Source organism: Pleurodeles waltl, chromosome 2_2 (assembly GCF_031143425.1).
Source record: "Pleurodeles waltl isolate 20211129_DDA chromosome 2_2, aPleWal1.hap1.20221129, whole genome shotgun sequence".
Classification (NCBI taxonomy): domain Eukaryota; kingdom Metazoa; phylum Chordata; class Amphibia; order Caudata; family Salamandridae; genus Pleurodeles; species Pleurodeles waltl.
Window position 1 is genome coordinate 729,638,447 of NC_090439.1, and position 20,389 is coordinate 729,658,835.

The following is a 20,389-nucleotide window of genomic DNA, read 5'->3' on the forward strand; positions in this document are numbered from 1 at the left end:
CACGATTTAATAGTTTTACAGTTGGATTATGTTTACATCACTAAACTAACAGCCAAATCACCCTGTTCCCTGTGGACTTCAGAACATGAACACGATTCACAAATACCCCACTTGACTTCAGTTCCTGGAACTGCCTTGGCCACCCCCTCAGGCCAGTCATCCCAATGGCAGTGCCAAGGTAGCAGCTGCTACCTATGACAACCTCTAGACGCCATCCTTGCTCAATGCTTTTTCAGCAGTGTAGTGATCTTAGTTCTATGTTTGTTTTCTATTGGAAAACAATGTAATTTTCAATGTTCCTTCTGTCATCGATATGTACATATCTGGACCATCCTATCAGTATTTCTTCACTTCTTATTGCAGGCAAGGTAAAAATCCATGATGAAAGGTGTTTCATATAATTTAAAGATGAAACATCTGCTATGTCTATGAATGTCAGTTCTATCACAGAATAAAATAATCATTGGCTTTCACACCTGATAGTTCTTGCGTTTAAATGTTGCTACAAGTCCTAGTACATACACTGCCAACCTATTCAAACCACATTTCATAATTTTCTATTGTAGGTCTCTGTGGTACATTTCTTAAAGCGACTGCATATGACTGAGTACTTCTACTTCATGTCACCAGTTTGGAGAAGACTGCTGCCGTTCTCAGCTCTAAGCCAATAAAATAGTGCGTGTCTGCCTTGAGCCCAAAGATGGCACACTTTATCTAGTTTTTAATTTTTATCCAGGTTGATGCTGGGATAATAACTAGATTAGCCGATTTTGCCAAATACTTTTTATTTTCACATTCTACAGTGGCATGCAAAATACCACCCCACAAGATTAATCCACATTGAGTCATTCATTCCAATAGATTGATGCTACTTGACAATACAAGCATTAAAGAAAATGTTACTTTTGTTAACGATCTTCCTGCTTAACCCCTTATCTACCTGCAGATTTCTTACCTTCTGAATATCCCCTGACATCAAACTGGATCTGGAGAATTTACAGTATCTTACCTGTGCTAGTAGGTGGCATTCGGCTCAGTCTTATCACTGGGTACCATATTCCGAAGCCCATCTTAAGCCACCCAACATCAGTTCCTCTTCCACATTTTCTGAGCCTTAAGAGGCAGAGAGGAGGGCCATAGATTTGTGATCAACAATTATGCAGCGCACCAGTGTAACTTGGAGCCTTATTAACATATTTATGACCATTCTTCAGTACGGGAAGTGGGTGAGATAAGTGAGGAATATAAAGGTAGAATGAATATCAACAAGAATTGAAGTGTTAATTACCCTATAACTTAAGGTTTGTGTCAGCTAATGCTTTAGTTTCACTTGCTCTGTATACTCCTGCCATCTAGTGGTGGGGGTGGAAGTTTGCAAGTTGTTTTATGCAAATTTGTTTTGGAGTCACAAGGTCAGTTGTGACTCCACCCTATACCCATAATGCACCTGGAAAAGTACTCCACCTCAGTTTTTCTTTCACTTGGTTGAGTAGTGTACGTGGAGTGACGACAGTAGTAGGTTCTGTGCACTGTCCAAGACATCTATGATGAAGATATCTGCGGCTGATTGCTTCCTGGAGGAGGGTGGGCACATGAGAATCTACAGCACTACATGCTTTGAACAGACGGTTAGGGGGTAAGTAACATGTTCATGCTGGATCTATTGCATGTGTGGCTGTAGATAAACTTGTTCTGAATAGACTGTAGAGCAGTTTCTCCCATTGAAGTGGATAGCAAGCATATGATGCAAATGATTGAAGCAATGTTCTCAACACTGTCTGGCCATCTGAAACCTGCTGCCAGACTTTAATGTCCCTGCAGTAATGTTTGGTGAACATGTGTTTTGTTGACCATGCAACAGTCTTACACATGTCTGCTAAAGGAATGCTACCCAAGAAAGTCATGGTGACTTCTTTTTAGTGCAGGTATTGTGCCCAGGGGGTATATGTAGTGTGTGCTTGACAGTACCATGGTATGCTTGAATGCATTTAACAATAAAACTAGCAATGCCTTGATAATGCGTTACCAGTGTGAGTCTCTACAAAAGCCACTAACAGCTGCTTTGTCTTACAGATGGATTGGGTCCTGTCAATATAACACGCCTTCTTGACATTTAAAGTGTTTAATACTTTTTCACAAAGAATCTGGGTGAAGAAAGACGATGGACAGCTCAACATTTTGTTAACGTGAAAAGGTGAAACTTCTTTGGGTAGAAACTTTGAGTTTGTCCTTAAAACAACCCTATCCCTATGAACCTGAATTAATGTTTATTCTACAGTCAAAGCCTGCAGTTCACTGATGCTCGTGAGAGATGTGATGTCAATTAGGAAAGTTACCTCCCATGACTGGAACCTGCATGCTTAAGAGTGTAGTTGTTTGAAAAGAGAACCCATTAGTCTAGTGGGAACTATATTAGGGTTCCAAGGAGGTGCTGGAGATGTTCTTGGAGAGATTACTCTCAAGGCCCGCCATGAAGCCCTTGATAAAAGGAATCCTGAAAAGGGACAAATGTTGCCTATCCTGCATACAGGCAGCTACTGCCACAGATTGAAGACAGGTAGCAGTGTATGCCAGATCAGCTTACTGCAAATGCAACAAGTAACAATGTCTTGCACAGAGAATTGAGGGCGCTTACGTTCTTATCTAGTCAACAGTGAACAAATGTTTTCCACTTCGCTGCATAACAAGCACATCATGTGATAGGTTAAGTGTGTCTTGCGGGGTCAGCATACACTTTTCCGGAAGTTTGAGATAACCGAACTCTAAGACCCCCTAGCTGCTAGATAGCTAGATGCAATTGCCTTAGTTGACCCTAATGATGAGTCAGAAGGTCTGGCCTCAATGGTAATTTCTTTGTGTAGCTATAGAGTCATTTCCAGAAGCATGGAGTACCAATGTTGTCTGGACCATGTTGGTGTTGTAGGACGAACGTGGCTGACACTTGCCTAATTTCCTCACTACGTAAGGGATCAGAGAAAGTGGAGGAAAAGTGTAAGCAAGTATCTCCGACCATTCATTGTGCACTGCTTAATAAGAGGGTGCCTGGAAACAAAGTTTTGTCATTTTATGTGGTGGCAAACCAATCAATAGTGGGAGTGGCCCACTTGTGGACTTGATTATGCATTCTGCTTAGCAGGTCCACACCGTCGTCCTCCCCAGCATATGTTCTGGCAGAAGCTGGATGGCCCAATGCCAGATGTTCTGGGTCACTGCTTATGTGTTTCTGGATGTAATACCTTACTGTCATACCGTCAATTTTAGGAAAGACTGCTTAATGTCAAATAAGCCTTTAGAAAGCCTTGAAAGCTAGACTCATTGTCCTGCATTTCATGTAGATGATATAGTAACTTTTGTTTGGGTGTCCAGGTACCTTGCACAGTCATGCGGTGGAGGTGTGCGGCACACTCAGTGAGACGTCTGTGGGAATAGTCACTTGCAACACCGCAACAATTTCTTGTTCTTCCATCACAGGAAGGTGCGCTGAATCCTGGGATGAACCAGCATTAGATTTCAACAAGGGTCTCATGTGCAGTACTATTGCAATGTATAAAGCCATCAACCCAAACAGACTCATTACAGATTACAGTCCTTGTTGTGAGAGCACGTCATGTTTGAAGAGGCAGCAGCTTTTGAAATACCATCAACCCTCTCTTGTGGTTAGGGAAGGCGTTTCTTCTGAGCACATTTAAGAGAGACTCTAGAAAAGCTGATCCTGCTGTGATTGGAGGTGTGATTTTTGGTAGTGATGGTGACACCAATCCAGTTCAGAGGTATTCCTGCTTGACCACCTATCCAGCTGCCTCTGTCGTTACCACAATATCCACCCCTTTCGTAGGACTTGGTTGCTTGCGAGTCCTGAAAAGGCAATTGGTGGGAGCACCCTTGCCTCTCCTCTAGCATGCTACTTTTCAAATGCACACCTGGGTGGGTACTGGGGTCTGGAAGGAGCCCATGGCTTTGGCAGTCACTGTTTTTCTGCTTTATCTTTTCCATTATCAAACTGACCCAGGGGCCAAAGAGATGCTCACCATCAAAGAGCACATTCAGGAGATGGTGCTGACTTTCCTGAGGCTGTATCAGCAACTTCCCAAATTTGTAGAGTGAGTAGTTGTTCCGGCAAGGGGAGAGAGGTCGTGTGAGGATCTTGCCTGTGGAGGGTGAATGAAAATAATCTTTTACTTTACACAAGTCATCATTAGGAGCTGCATGACAAGACCTAGAGTCTTACCTCGGAGTGGAAGGCTCCTCCACTCAGAGGTTTCTCGGGCCTTGCAACTAGTGGTGTGAATGAATGACTCTGCTCGACAGTTCTTGCTGAAATCTTACTTGAGGCTAAGGAAGGGTGAGCTGGAGCAAATGGCTTGTGCCTTTCTGGTTTGGCTTGGGGCTCGATGCCCAACCATTTCAGGAGTAGAACTTTCAAGTTCGAGCTCTGGAAGGGTTGATCCTTGAACATAGGCACTGCAACAGGGGCACTAGGCATGATCTGAGGACTGTTGTGGTAGAAGCTCCTCTCATTCATGATCCAGCTCCATGGCATCTGACAACTCCTCCTCCAAGTTCAGTTCTCCTTCCATTAGCTGTAGTTTCACAATAGAGCCACTTCCTCCCCTTTGGAGCTGAAAAAGCGCTCGCTCGCCCAGAACAAATCGAGTGTTTCAAGCAGCTTATGGCACTGCATTTTATGGTGTGCCCAGTAGTACTTGAATAAGTGTCTGAAGGCCCCCCTGCACTGTGACATCTTGCAAATTGAGCAGAAGGCCTCGTTTTGCTTGGGGAACAAGCACACGACACATCCTATAGAGGTTGATCAGAAAAATTGTGTTGCACTTACAGCAAAACTAGAATGGTGTTCGTGCCCTCACAAGCCGCCCCTACCCTCCCCCCCCAATCATTCTCAGAATACAAGCTAATTTGCTGATGAACCAGCCTCTATGTTACTCAACAGTGAGTCTGCTGCTGCCCTGCAAAGTTGCCTAGATACTGCAATTGAATGATTTGAAGCACTGGCACTAAAGACAGTGGCTCTCTAAACAGGTTTTCATGCTGCGAGGGTCAACGTTACAACAGCTGGCACAGATGGTCCCAGCACAGAAGCACTGTCAGTTCCAGAACTGGCACAGAACCAAACCAGATAGCGGACAAAAACAATCTGAGGTGGAGTCTTAGTTCTGGTGTATTGTAGGCTAGGAGATGAGTCACAACATATCTTGTGACTCGAAAACAACTTTGAAGAAAAACAACTTTCAAAATCTGCACCAAACTCTAAATGGCAGGAGTATGAACAGCATGTGTATCTACACCCACAAATGCTACTAACAGATTGTTATGTTATTGAAGGGAAGTAACTTTTACTGCAGATTAGTCACCTTTTGAATACCGCAGCAGTGTCCCTCCCAGGTGGTGGGTTTGAGAAAATTGTCATATCCAAAAGTTCTCCAGCAAAGAATGTGCTAAATGGCCTTTGGACTTTCAAGTCTAAGCATTAATGCGTAGTGAACGTGCTGATAGAAGCCCACATTTCTGCTTTGCATACATCCAACGTAGGCATACCTCTGAATAAGATTGAAAATGTCATTTTGCCCCAGTGGAATGAGCTCTGATACTGTCAGATGATTCATTTCTGCAAGGGCATAGCAGATATTAACGAAAAATACAATCCATCTGGACAGCCTTTCCCTTTTTACTATTTATATAGCAAAGGAAGAGCTGATTAGCAGACCAGAACTCCAGGGTCTTGTCAATGTAGTAGCTGACTGCCCCACAAGGATATAAACAAAGCATCCTTTCTTCTTACTTGGTGACATGAGAAGGAGGGCAAAACACAGATAGGTGTTGGACTGCCTCACATGGAGAGGGGTTACCACCTTAGGAAAACATTACACTTTTGTTCACAGACTAGCGTATCTTGTAAGAAGAATCTGTATGGAGGTCAGCTCATTCACGCAACATAATAGCGATGAAGAAAACGTTTTTACTGGCAACAACTAGCAGCTATGCAACCAAGTTACAGTCCCACTAAGTCACACAGAACAAACCTAACAATTTGGTCCAGCAGATACACAAACGCTGACTAAGTAAAAAAATAAAAATTACCCCGTAATTGTGTACCAAATACACAACCTTGCTAGCTTTGTGGCAACACAGATCTTTTTGGCTATCTGTGTTTATTCATTCTTGTGCCTCTCTTTTCACAGAGGACTGCATCATTTACACTTTTTGTAATTGTATGTCATCAATGGATGCATGAAATACATAGAACTATGTTTTGTTTTTTAATCAAAGATGCCTCTGGATGTTCACCATTTGTATCTACCTACCTGAGTAGAGTACTAAGCTGAAGAAGCAGTTCTCTAGAACACTTCTGGTCGGGAAAAAGGCTAGAGGTTCTGGTGCAATGTGAAGTCCGGGTGCAGATGGGTTTGCCTTTAGCCCATATGCACCGCTGCCTGCATTAAATGAACAAGCTCTTACAAGCTCTGCCTCCTTGTTTCCTGATTTGTTCCCTGAGTTTGAACGTAGCATGCGAGCAGCAGGTTCAATTTCTAATTACTCAAACAAACAATATACCTGAGTTAAGGTACACAATGAATTCTATTAAGTGCTCAGTTAAAAAGATATGTGCCAAAGCTATGTGCAAAATAGCAGTTTAGATGCCAATGTCACTTCCCTTACTTAATCTTTTTTGTATCGATACTGAGAGCTTTATTCTTCTTGACTGGGTCTGCCATATGTGATATGGGTCTGACTTGTTTATCCTTGGACGTCAGCAATTTCAAAGCATCCTCATCTTGTTTAGTTTCATGGCATTGACACTTATCTTTTATTTCAAGTCTTTAGTAATTTTCAAAAAGAAAGATAAGGTATAGATGTACATAAACTATGCATGGGAAGTAGTGGAGATAAACATGATCTGGATCAGTGAGGAAGATTAGTACACACAAAAACAAATACACTGAAGGTATCTGTACAGGGAATCTATGGGTTGTAAAATACTGTTACTAAAACACGGAGTCCAACTAACATATATTTGGTACATAAACAGATAAGAAGAAAGTTAAACTAAAAAGGAAGTAATACAACATAAGACAGAGGGATGGAGACCACAGACTACAAGGGAGAGGAAAATGTGATGATATCCAGAGCACAGAAGGAAGGAAGGGGAGTATAGGTATAAGCATGGGCATCTTGTTATAGACTGGGCATTTCGTTATAGGCCGGTGAGTCAACGCCAAGAAGGAATGAGAAACAGGCCATAGCTCTAGCAGAGTGTATTAATATCTGAGGTGTCTGCTGCTGCACTTATGATGTGGTTGGACACCATAAAACCTAGGTGTAATACTTTCTGGTAGTCCTCTCATTTATCATGCACAGGGATCACCTGACAATATCTGCAGATTCCCACAGATGAAAAACATAACCCCAGAAGTGAGATTTCACTGGCAGACTTCAGAGATGTAGCAGAATTTTCATGCATTTTTCTGCTCACTAAATCTGATCTTTTACAGTCCTGAATGGTAGATGACCCTGCAATACTTGCATTTTTCCTTGTCATTGAGACTTTGAAAGAGTCTGATTTTGGATCAGTCCTCTACACCAGGTTTACAGAAAAAGAAAGTGCTATACTATACTACAGCTGCAATAGCTGATGCTCTAGTAAAAAAAAAAAAAATGTCCACATAGGGTTTTAGAAGATGCTTTAGCAGGGAAAGCATAGGTAATGATGAGGTTCTTTGACACCAAGTTTCAAACATGACTGAAGACTTCACCAGTGGATTAGACAGACATGAGTTTGAATGTTCTAAGTAAACCCTCATGAAAAGTTTTAATGTGGTCTGTGTGTCAGACTTTGGAAGGAGAATAGCAGTTAGTCAAGCTCCAACAGTACCTAATGAACTCTGATAATGTAGAAGATGAGGCTTTTCTCCTTGGGGCGGTGCAGGATCTCCTGCAAGAATGTTGTCATTGTGTAGGTACTTTTAGGTGTGCTGGAGAGGCAGCAAATTCTTTGAATGAAAAGTTTCCACTAAGAATTCTGGATTTTCCTACACGAGTCGTCAACCTCTTACTGGGAGAGCCAGTGTCTCACTGGCATGGTAAATCTTCTCAGTCTAGCTCATCTATTCTTGGAATGAAAATGAGTTACTTACCTGTAAGTATAGTTCTCCAGTATTGGAATCTTTCATAGATTCGCATGCTTGAATCATTTCCCCGTCGTCGAGATGGGAGTCCCCTGTACCTTAGAAAAGAATGTCCCAAAAGACATAACAGCAGTAACATTAAAACTCTACATTTTAGCAATCTATCCAAGTCCTTATGTAAAAAGGACCAAACTTGAGCTTCAGCCAATCAGAGTGCCCCACCCTCTAGAACCCTCCTAAGAGAAGCTCCAGTACCTCAGATTTTCTAACAACTAATGTGCATGTTAATGGTTGAACAAGAAATATTGAAGGTGAGCTTCCCCCGGAAGGTGGGTGGGTCACATGCGAATCTATGAAAGATTCCAATACTGGAGAATGAAAATGTCACTTACCCAGTGTACATCTGTTCGTGGCATTGGTCGCTGCGGATTCACATGTTGTGCACAGTCCGCCATCTGGTGTTGGGTCGGAGTGTTGCAAGTTGTTTTTCTTCGAAGAAGTCTTTCGAGTCACGAGACCGAGGGACTCCTCCTCTTTGCTTCCATTGCGCATGGGCGTCGGCTCCATCTTAGATTGTTTTCCCCGCAGAGGGTGAGGTAGGAGTTGTGTGTGTTAGTAATAGTGCCCATGCAATGGAATGAATAAGTATGTACAAATGAAGGTTAAGTAATATATATATATATATACAAATGTACAAATGTTGAAGATAACTTCCAACGGCTACAGGCTCCCGGGGAGGCGGGTGGGCACATGTGAATCTGCAGCGACCAATGCCACGAACAGATGTACACTGGGTAAGTGACATTTTCAGTTCGATGGCATCTGTTGCTGCAGATACACATGTTGTGCATAGACTAGTAAGCAGTCATCTCCCCAAAAGCGGTGGCTCAGCCTGTAGGAGTGGAAGTAGTCTGAAACAAAGTTCTCAGTACGGCTTGACCTACTGTGGCTTGTTGTGCGGATAGCACGTCTACACAGTAGTGTTTAGTAAATGTGTGAGGCGTGGACCATGTGGCTGCCTTACATATTTTGTGCATTGGAATATTTCCTAGGAATGCCATGGTAGCGCCTTTTTTTCTGGTTGAGTGTGCCCTTGGTGTAATGGGCAATTGTCTCTTTGCTTTAAGATAGCAGGTTTGGATGCACTTAACTATCCATCTGGCTATACCTTGTTTTGATATTGGGTTTCCTGTATGAGGTTTTTGAAATGCAATAAACAGTTGTTTTGTTTTCCTAACCTCCTTTGTTCTGTCGATGTAGTACATTAGTGCTCTTTTGACATCTAATGTATGTAGTGCCCTTTCAGCTACTGAGTCTGGCTGTGGGAAGAACACTGGTAACTCTACCGTTTGATTTAAGTGGAACGGTGAAATAACCTTTGGTAGGAATTTAGGATTGGTTCTTAGTACAACCTTATTTTTGTGTATTTGGATAAAAGGTTCTTGTATTGTAAATGCCTGAATTTCACTTACTCTTCTTAGAGATGTGATGGCAATGAGAAATGCAACTTTCCAGGTTAAGAATTGTATTTCGCAAGAATGCATGGGTTCAAAAGGTGGTCCCATGAGTCTTGTCAAGACGATGTTAAGGTTCCATGAAGGAACAGGTGGTGTTCTTGGTGGTATTATTCTTCTTAGGCCCTCCATAAATGCTTTAATGACGAGTATCCTAAACAGTGAAGTTGAATGGGTAATCTGCAGGTATGCAGATATTGCTGCAAGGTGAATTTTAATGGAAGAGAAGGCTAGATTTGACTTTTGTAAGTGTAGTAAGTATCCCACTACATCTTTTGGGGATGCGTGTAATGGATGAACTTGATTATTATGGCAGTAGCAAACAAACCTTTTCCATTTGCTTGCATAGCAGTGTCTAGTGGATGGTCTTCTAGCTTGTTTTATGACTTCCATACATTCTTGAGTGAGGTTTAAATGTCCGAATTCTAGGATTTCAGGAGCCAGATTGCTAGATTGAGCGATGCTGGGTTTGGATGCCTGATCTGCTGTTTGTGTTGTGTTAACAGATCTGGCCTGTTGGGTAACTTGACGTGTGGTACTACTGACAGGTCTAGTAGTGTTGTGTACCAAGGTTGTCTTGCCCATGTTGGTGCTATTAATATGAGTTTGAGTTTGTTTTGACTCAATTTGTTTACTAGATATGGAAGGAGAGGGAGAGGGGGGAAAAGCGTATGCAAATTTCCCTGACCAGTTCATCCATAGGGCATTGCCTTGAGACTGTCTGTGTGGGTACCTGGATGCGAAGTTTTGGCATTTTGCGTTCTCTTTTGTTGCAAATAGGTCTATTTGCGGTGTACCCCAAAGTTTGAAGTAAGTGTTTAGGATTTGGGGGTGAATCTCCCATTCGTGGACCTGTTGGTGATCTCGAGAGAGATTGTCTGCTAGTTGATTTTGGATCCCTGGAATAAACTGTGCTATTAGGCGAATGTGGTTGTGAATTGCCCATTGCCATATCTTTGGTGCAAGGAGACATAGCTGTGTCGAGTGTGTTCCCCCTTGCTTGTTTAGGTAATACATTGTTGTCATGTTGTCTGTTTTGACAAGAACGTTGAAATGCTTTTAGCGCCAGGAATACTGCTAGTAATTCGAGGTGATTTATATGCAGTTTTGTTTGATGTACGTCCCATTGTCCTTGGATGCTGTGGTGATCGAGGTGTGCTCCCCACCCTGTCATGGAAGCATCTGTTGTTATTACGTATTGTGGCACTGGGTCTTGGAACGGCCGCCCTTTGTTTAAATTTGTACTGTTCCACCATAGAAGCGAGATGTATGTTTGGCGGTCTATCAACACCAGATCTAGAAGGTGACCCTGTGCATGTGACCATTGTGATGCTAGGCACTGTTGTAAGGGCCTCATGTGCAGTCTTGCGTTTGGGACAATGGCTATGCATGAGGACATCATGCCTAGGAGTTTTAAAACCACTTTTGCCTGTGTTTTTAGTGTTGGATACATGGCCTGTATGACCTTGTGAAAATTTTGAACCCTTTGTGGACTCGGAGTGGCTAATCCTTTTGTTGTGTTGATTACCGCTCCTAAGTAGTGCTGTATTTTGCACGGCACAATGTGTGATTTTTTGTAGTTGAGGGAGAACCCGAGTTTGTAGAGGGTTTGTATGACATACTCTGTGTGTTGTGAACACTTTGTTAGCGAGTTGGTCTTGATAAGCCAATCGTCTAGATACGGGAATACGTGTATTTGCTGCCTTCTGATGTGTGCGGCTACTACTGCTAGGCATTTGGTAAATACTCTTGGTGCGGTCGTTATACCGAACGGTAAGACTTTGAATTGATAGTGTATTCCCTTGAATACAAACCTTAGGTATTTCCTGTGCGAAGGGTGTATCGGTATGTGGAAATACGCGTCTTTGAGATCTAAGGTTGTCATGTAATCTTGTTGCTTTAGCAGTGGTAACACCTCCTGTAGCGTGACCATGTGAAAGTGGTCTGATTTGATGTAGGTGTTTAGTATTCTGAGATCTAAGATGGGCCTCAGTGTTTTGTCCTTTTTGGGTATTAGAAAGTACAGTGAATAGACTCCTGTGTTTATTTCTGTACATGGTACCAGTTCTATTGCTTCTTTTTGCAGTAGTGCTTGAACTTCTATTTCTAGGAGGTCTAAATGCTGTTTTGACATTTTTTGTGTTTTTGGTGGGATATTTGGAGGGATCTGTAGAAATTCTATGCAATAACCATGTTGGATAATTGCTAAGACCCAAGTGTCTGTTGTTATATCCACCCACGATTGATAAAACTGACTTAGTCTTCCCCCCACTGGTGTTATGTGGAGGGGTTGAGTGACTTGTAAGTCACTGTTTGGTTGTTGGGGTTTTGGGGCTTTGAAATTTTCCCCGGTTTCTCGGGAATTGGCCCCCTCTGTACTGGCCCCGAAAACCTCCCCTTTGGTACTGTCCCTGGTAGGTAGACGGTGTTGATTGTGAGGTGCTGGCTTGTGTGGCCTGACCCCGAAACCCCCCTCTGAAGGTTGTTTTACGGAAGGTGCCGAAAGTGCCTCTGCTTTGCGGGGAGTAGAGCGCGCCCATGGCCTTGGCTGTGTCAGTGTCCTTTTTCAGCTTCTCAATCGCCGTGTCAACCTCTGGTCCGAACAATTGTTGTTAGTTGAACGGCATATTGAGTACTGCTTGCTGTATTTCTGGTTTAAAGCCAGACGTGCGTAACCATGAGTGCCTTCTGATGGTTACTGCAGTGTTTATTGTCCTTGCAGCTGTGTCCGCTGCATCCATAGAGGAGCGTATTTGGTTATTGGAGATGTTTTGTCCCTCCTCAACCACCTGTTTTGCCCGCTTTTGAAATTCTTTGGGTAGATGCTCGATGAGATGCTGCATCTCGTCCCAATGGGCTCTGTCATAACGCGCTTTCCGCTTTCCGTCCCGAAACCCGGAGCGAAAAGGAACACGTCCGAACCCGAGGGCGGAAAAAAAACAATCTAAGATGGAGCCGACGCCCATGCGCAATGGAAGCAAAGAGGAGGAGTCCCTCGGTCTCGTGACTCGAAAGACTTCTTCGAAGAAAAACAACTTGTAACACTCCGACCCAACACCAGATGGCGGACTGTGCACAACATGTGTATCTGCAGCAACAGATGCCATCGAACCTATAGTTACAGGTATGTAACTAATTTTCTTACTCCAGTATTGGAACTTTCATAGATTCACATGCTTGAATCAGACTATAAAGCAGTATTCAGAGCACATAGCATTGACTCTACATCATTCAACTTAATGAGAGATCACTGAGCTGTCCTTAACATGAAAACATTACATTCCATAAATCTAATATTTATCTGTAGACATACTTATATACTATGAAAGACATATGCAAATGAAACATATAAAGCTTAAACCATGCAATGTGCCTAATAGAAAAGAAGGATGGAGGGAAGCAAAGTGAGCTCACCGTTACTGGAACAGACGTCGCAGGACTGCCTGACCAACTGCCACATCTCCCTTAGGGATGGCATCCAGACAATAGTGCTTCGTAAACGTGTGAGTAGTCTTCCAGGTGGCTGCTCTTCAAATGTCCTGCAGGGGTACACCTGCAAACAGTGCCATGGATGCTGAGATAGATATCTTAGAGTGTGCACTTACTGCAGAATATAAAGGCTATCCAGCTGCTTGGTGGCAAACGTTTATAGCAGCTACTATCCACCTGGCTATACTCCGCTTGGAAAAGGCCTGTCCTTGAATAATTGAGTAGTCTTTCTAAAATGGTTGGTTCTTTCCAAGTAAAATTTGAGATTTCTTTTGATGTCCAACGTGCAGAGCTCTCTGTGCCGGAGATGTTGGGTTCGGAAAGAAAGATGTCAAAACCAACATTTGGTTAATATGAAAGCCTGATGGCACCTTCGGGGTAGACTTGGGGTTCATACGAAGTATCGCTCTATCCTGTTTAAATTGAAGGAAAGGCTCTTGAATGGTCAACGCCTGGATCTCACTGACCCGTCTAGAATTAGTAAGGGCTAGCAACAGAGCTACTTTCCACGATAAATGCTTTAATCCACCCTGTGTATCGGTTCAAATGGTTCATAAGCTGAGAGAGAACAGTGTTGAGTTGCCAAGACGGTGGAGGAGGCCTTACTGGCGGAAAAACTCGAAAGAGTCCTTTGAGACATTGTTTAATCAATCTAGAAGACCACAGAGATGGTGACGTCGGTGAACGTCTGAAGCAAGATATAGCAGTCAAGTGCACCCTGATGGACGCATGTGCCAAGCATGTAGACGCCAGATGAAGGAGATAGGGCAATATTAGCTTCGGCGGTGATAGCAGAGGATCAATCTGCTCCTTCGGACACCACAAACAAAACTTCTTCCATTTTAAAGAGTACGATTTGTTGGTACTATCTGCTCTGGCTTTTGCCAGAATATCCCAACACTCCGGGTGAATGTTTAAATGGGCAAACTCATTGTGTTCAGGAGCCAGGCCGATAATTTGAGTGATCTGGGGTCCGGATGTAAAATCTGGCGCTCATTTCTTGGTAAGAGATGTGGTGAAATTTTCATCGGAATGTGATCCGCCTCAGAGAACAGGAGAAGTTCTGAGAACCAATGTTGGCGGGGCCAAAACGGAGCTATGAGGATGGGCCTGCAATGCTCCCGTTTGATCTTTGCAAGTACTCTTGAGATTAGAAGAATGGGTGGAAAAGCGTAGGCAAATATTCCACACCATGCCATCGAAAACTAATTCCTCCAAGAGCCCGGATGGTGAACCCAACTTGCATAATAGTGGCATTTGGTGTTCTGTGGAGTTGCAAAAAGATCCAGTTTGGGATTCCTCTGCCTCCCAAAGACCTGGTCGAGCACCTCCTGGTTCACCTCCCATTCGTGACAGGAGGATGTCAGTCTGCTGAGAGTGTTTGCTGTCTCGTTCTGCCTTCCTGGTAGATGTTCGTAGACTGATGCCATTGCGAATGGCCCAATTCCAAATAGTCTGCAATTCCCGAGACAGGAGAAGAGATTTCGTTCTCCCTTGCTTGTTCAAATAATGCATTGCTGCAGTATTGTCCATTCTTATGAGAACTGCTGAGTGCTTTATGCAGAGGCAGGGAGACCGCTCTCAACTCCAAGAAGTTGATGTGATATTTTCGGAAGGAGTTGCTCCACTTTCCACTGATCTGAAGGTCTTGAAGATACGCTCCCCACCCTTCTAGGGAAGCACACGTGGTGATAACTAATGGAGGGGCGAGGAGGTAGGAAAGGAAGACCGACTGCGAACCTTCCCTGGTCTTTCCACCAGTGGAGCGCTTGAACCACCTGAGCAGTTACTGTGATTAAATCGTTGAATGAGCCGCCTCTCTGTATCCATTGAAGATCTAGTTACTCCTGCAGGGGACACATCCCTTGTCGACAAAAGGGGACTAACTGTATGCAGGAGGACATCATCCCCAGAAGCGATTTGTAGATGCGTACAGAGAGACTTTTTTTCTTTGTACTCTGCTTGTTAGGCAAACGAGTCTCGCTTGCCTCTCCATTGAAGGGAAAGCTCTGTCTTTGATGGAGTCGATTTTTGCCCTTAAAAAGGTTGTCACTCTTATTGGCAATATGTTCGACTTGTTCTGATTCAGAGTAAGAACCAGCTTGTCGAATAATGTTATGCAAGCCTGAGCTGTCTGAGACGACCGTGCTTTTATTAGCCGTCTAAGTAGAGAAAAATTTGCAATTTTCTTTTTCCCCTCAGGAAAGCCGTTACCGGAGCTAGGCACTTTGTAAAGATTCTGGGGGCGGACTTCAGGCCAAATGGAAGAACCTTGAATTGAAAATAGCTGCCGGCTACCCCGAAACGGAGATATTTTCTGTGGGCAGGTGAAATCGGAAGAGGAAAGTAAGAGCCCTGTAGATCCAGAGACGTCATATAATCTCTGTGATTCATGCGGAGAAGAATATCCTGCAATGTGACCATTCAAAAGGTTTGACGTTTGAGGTATCTGTTTAGGCCCCTGAGATCTAGAATGGGACGCCAAGATTCCCAGTCTTTGTGCACCAGAAAGAAACAGGAGTAAAAACCTTTGCCTTTTTTCTAAGGAAGGAATCCTCTCTATCGCTCCCTTCCTCAGCATGGTCACGACCTCCAGCCGGAGTTGTTTTAGATGCTTCTGAAAGAAGGTATGAGGAGGACAAGAAGGTGGGTGTTAAATGAACTCTAAAGTATGGCAAGATCGAACAATCTTTAAAACCCACCGATCTGATGTTATATGTTCCCACTTCTGAAAGAAGTGTGATATCCTTCCACCTATCTTCTGCATTTGTGGTGAGGTTGTAGCCGGAGCCTGGAACATGTCATTGATGTCTGACCGCCTCTTTGCTCTGATTTGGTCTACCCCTAGGAGGGGGTCTGGAATAGGATGCCTGAGGTGTTTGCCTTTGGGAGTATTGAGGTCGAAACTGCTGCGTAGCATAGGAAGGGTAACGAAAGCTCTGGTAACCCCCTCGATATCGCAAGACTCCTCGACCTCTGGAGGTACGAAAGGGCATCCTCTTAAAGTGAAGTGTTCCTAAAGACCTTGCAGTGCCTGTGTCTGATTTGATGGCTTGCAGAGCCTCATCAACATGCTAGCCGAAAAGAGACTCTCCATCAAAAGGGAGGTCCAATACCTTATTCTGAACCACTGGATGAAAGGAAGTTGCCCTAAGCCAGCCTTGACACCGCAGCACTGCCCCACCAGCTAACTGCCGAAAAGCTGTGGGTTGCTATATCCATGAAGCAGTCTATCGCCTCAGCCGAGGTGCGCTCTCCCTCCAAGAGGATTTTCTTCACCTCAACCTTAAAGTCTTCTGAAAGGTGGTCTAGATACTGGGCAATAACAGCCCACAGCTGTCTGTCACACCTCCCCAGGATTGCAAATGAATTCGCTGCTCTTACTATCAGACCGGACATGGAAGAGAAAGTACATTAGTGCTCTCTTGGCATCTGGAGTATGTAGAGTGTATTCCACTACAGTCATTGGGTGCAGAAAAAAAAAAGAAAAAAGACTGGGAGCTTGACTGTCTGGCTGATGTGAAAACTCAAGACAACATTGGGGGGGGGGGGGGAATCTTGGATTGGTCCAGAGGACCACCCTATCACGATGACCCTGGACGGAGGGTTCTCTCAAGTTTAAGTGAGTATTTTGCTAACGTGACTGAGTGAAGCGACAGCTAGAAGGACTGCCACCTTCCAGGAGAGAAACTTAAGTGGGCAAGAGTGAAGGGGTTCAAAAGGCAGGTCCATGAGTTTTGTAAGGACTATTAAGGTTCCACACAGGAGTATAAGGGGTCTGAGGTGGGATAACCCTTTTGAGGTTTTCCGTTGGACCTGGCACTTTTTGCAGGGTTACCCCCCAAACTTTTTGCCTTCTTCCTCCTATCTTATCTGACATGTTCTGTTGGCCTTAGGACTCTGGGCACTGCTAACCAGTGCTAAAGTGCATATACTCTCTGTCTAAGATGTACTAGTGATTGGTTTAGCCATGACTGGCAGATCTGATTTACTAGTAAGCTCCTATTATAGTGCACCAAGTGTGCCCAGGGTCTGCAAATCAAATGCTAATAGTGGGTCTGTAGCACTGATTGTGCCACCCACACGAGTAGCTCTGTAAACATGTCTCAGACCTGCCACTCCAGTGTCTGTGTGGGTAGTTTTAAACTGTAATTCCAACCTGGTAAGTACACCCATTTGTCAGGCCCAACCTTCCCTATATGTAAGTCACCCCTAAGGTAGGCCCAAGGTGCCCCATGGGTAGGGTGCAGTGTATTTAAAAGGTTGGATATGTACTGGTGTGTTTTACATGTCCAGACAGTGAAATACTGCTAAATGTGGTTTTTACTATTGCCAGACCTGTCTCTCCCATAGGGTAACATGGGGATTGTCTTGAAATAGCTTTTAAGTGTAATTTCCCGTTGGGAGCTGAATAGATATTTGGGCTTGGGGTCTTTATAATCACAATTTTAAAATATCTCTTTTGGTTAAGTTGTTTTTTAGACTAAGTTTGAAAATGTCACTTAGAAAGTTGGCATTTTATTGCTTAACCATTCTGTGCCTCTGCCCATCTTTGGAATACAAATCTGGGTCAGGATGACAGTTGGGCTGTTTGTGAATTCACTCTAGACAGTCACACAAAGGGGTCTGAGATGTGCCCTGCATATCCTGATGGGTCTTCCTCAGCTAGAGTGGTGCTGAAACTTTCAGCCAGGAAGAAGAGCTAGATGCTGTAGAAGGAACTGCCACTCTGCCTGTTGCTTTGTTATGCTGACCTGCTGCTTCTGTCCTGACACATCGCTGTACGGATTCAATGCATCACTGTTGCCCACACCGGAGCGTTGTCCCAGTTTGACCCAACAACCAGAGTTTTCAACACAGGTCCAAGTTTTCCGCCGCAGCACGTCAGAAGAACTACCACTATATGAGTTTTGAGCACCACATCACTGAAGTCCATGATGCACCACCCTGACTGACGCAGTACATGCTTTATCACTGTGAGGTCAACGCATCCCAGATTCACTTCTGAAGCATTGTCCCTGGGTGCCATTTCCTTCATCAACGCTTTGTGCCGCAAACGACGCATTACCTCCCCTGTTGCAGTGAGGAACCGATGCATCACCTCCCCTGTTTACCAGTAAGGAACCAACATAACACTTTCCCCGTAACACTAAGGAACAGATACATCTCTGGCTCTTTCGACACATCACCTCCCCTGTGGATTGCATCATCTGTTTTTGACGCAACCCAGGCACTTTGCCTCAGTCAAGCACTCCAGTGATTTCAATGAACTACAATTACATTTAACCTTTTAAAAGTGATAGCTTGTGTACGTTGGATTTTTGTCATTTTGTTCTTGTTTTACTCAGATAAACATTGGCTACCAAGGGAATGAGCAGGGGTAACTTAACTGTGTGACTCCCTTACTCTGACTAGAGTAGGAGTCCCTAATGGACAGGGTGCAAACCACTGCCAACTAGAGACTCCATTTCTAACACTTTCCATAAAGGCTTTAATGACTGGAATTCTGAACAAAGCATTGTGTCTATTCTGCAAGTAGGCAGTTACAGCAGTCAGATGTAGCCCAATGGTAGTGTAGACAAGGAGAGAGTTCTACAGGTGGATTACGTAACATAATGTCTCTTGATGCTGTGAGAGGATTGATATGTTTCAGAAGGCAGTAGTGCACAAAAAGGTTCCATTTAGCTAAGTAACAGGCCCTGATAGTAGGCCTGCATGCTTCTTTGATAACAGGCATACACTAATCGGGAAGGTTATTGTATGAAGCTGGCTTGGTGTGCGGTGAGCACCTATGGTGTAGTCAGTGTCTAGGAAGCCAGGCTCTCTAGAGGTAGCTGTGGATGAGCAGTCAAGGCTTATCTAAGAGACATGCAAAGCTTATACAATACCACTGTAGTCACACAGCACTTACACACATGAAAGAACAACACAGTGTTACAAAAATAAAGGTACTTTATTTTAGTGAGAGAAGTAATAAAATACTATGTAAACAATACTCTACTAGCAGGTGAGTAAACACACTATTATATACACCTTAGTAATCAGGAATTGGCATAGAAAGCAATAGAAAGCAGTGAAATAACAGTAAAAAAAATAGAAACTCTAAAGAGTGTCCAATCCATATACTAAAAATAAAATTAAAAAAATAGAATGCGAAAGTCAACACCTGACCCCCCCCCCCCCCATCCTGGTAAGTGGAATCTGTAGGCGGGAGCTGGAGAAACTAGGAACCCCAGAGTGCCCCCCCCAGCGACTTGGAGAGAAGAGGTAAGTGCCTGTTTTTCCCAAACCCACAGAGAAACTTTGTAAAAGGACTGTGCAAGACCAAAGCAAGACTGGAAGAAAGAGAAGACAGATCCAGACAGAAGAGGACCTGCAAATGAAGGGGAAAAAGTCCAGTTGCAGTTGGAGTGTCCAGTTGGGGAAGGTGCCACTACCCACCCTTCTGGAGGTGCAGGACCACGTTGGCTGTGAAGATCAGGAGTTGGCTACGCAGCACAGTAGCAGAGGAAGAGTTCCAGACGTGATACAGTCAATGTCCCACGTCGGAAGAAGAGCTGCAGTCCATCAGTGGTGTGGAAAAACCATCAACAAGCCTTGGCAAAGGCCAGAGTTGCAGCGCTGCTGGGGACCAGGAAGGTCTGAGGGGACTCAACCCAAGGAGGGGAGTCCCAGGTGACCTTTAGCAGTGAGGCGAGCCAGGAATCGAGGATGAAGCCCCTACAGGCAACTCACAGGCAGCAGTCACAGGAGTCGCAGTGAGGCCAAGAAAGGAGTCCCACGTCACTGGAGCAGCAGACAGAAGACTATGCACTGCAGAGAGGAGTGCTGGGGACCAGGGCTTCACGGAGCCTAAAGAAACCTTGGAAGAAGAGCCAACAAGCCTTAGTAGGTACAACAGTTTTTGGTGCACAGGGGTACTGTCCTCCATAGTTGGACAGCTAGTAGAGGGGATCAAAGGGTACAACTTCTGTCCACCACTAGTGTTGCAAGATTACCGCAGAGTTGCAGGAGAGAGGATTAATGCAGTCAGTCATCGTTGCAGTTGGTGCCTGTGGATGCAGAAGAGTGACTCCTTCACTCTAAGGGAGATTCCTTCTTGTTGCAGACTGAAGACTTGCTGCCCTCAGAGGATGCACAGCTGGGGAAATGTTGCAGTTGCTGGAAGGAGCTGGAGAAACAATGATGGAGAGCGAAGTTGTCATGCTGAAGCTGCAGATTGTAGGTTCCTGTGAAGTCCAGTTG

At 44.2% G+C, this 20,389-nt stretch overlaps 1 protein-coding gene across 14 annotated transcripts in view; it reads right to left on the bottom strand.

Moving 5' to 3' along the window:
• The window catches only part of NCOA2 (nuclear receptor coactivator 2), a 1,057,595-nt gene that overhangs the window by 212,875 nt on the left and 824,331 nt on the right, over positions 1-20,389 (bottom strand). The window lies entirely within an intron of this gene.